Genomic DNA, 534 nt, shown 5'->3' on the forward strand with positions numbered 1-534 from the left:
TTCCACTGCTGTAAAAAGGTCGCCGCTCGAATTAGCCGCCGAAGCGTTACCAGGTGCCACCACGAGGAGGCTCCGCCCCTACATGAGGGAGGGAGGGTGTAAAAACACCTACGAGTCGACGACTTGCGGTGAAGCCGGTGAGTGCAAGGCGCAACACCCCTATGGCACCCTTCCCAGGAACGTACATACCAAATTTCATCAAGATACCTCAAAATTTACTCAAGTTATCGTGTTTACGGACGGACGGACAAGGCTTAGTGTATTCTTTTTTCGCCTAGATCATTTTGATATATAGCAGTCTATATCTATCTCGATTAGTTTATGCCGTTACATGGTACCGTTATGCGAACAAAATTAATATACCCTGTGAGCTCTGTTCAGCTGAGTATAAAAATAACCACTTCAGAATTTTATAGAGTAATACCCCCAGAACTTTAAGTTGCGTAATGGCGTTATTCAACTGAATTCTGAGTGTTTTTGAAAGTATTTCTGGTAGGGCGCCAATCAAATTCCAGTGCCAACAAATTCTGGACA

This window comes from Eurosta solidaginis, chromosome 3 (assembly GCF_040869045.1).
Source record: "Eurosta solidaginis isolate ZX-2024a chromosome 3, ASM4086904v1, whole genome shotgun sequence".
NCBI lineage: Eukaryota > Metazoa > Arthropoda > Insecta > Diptera > Tephritidae > Eurosta > Eurosta solidaginis.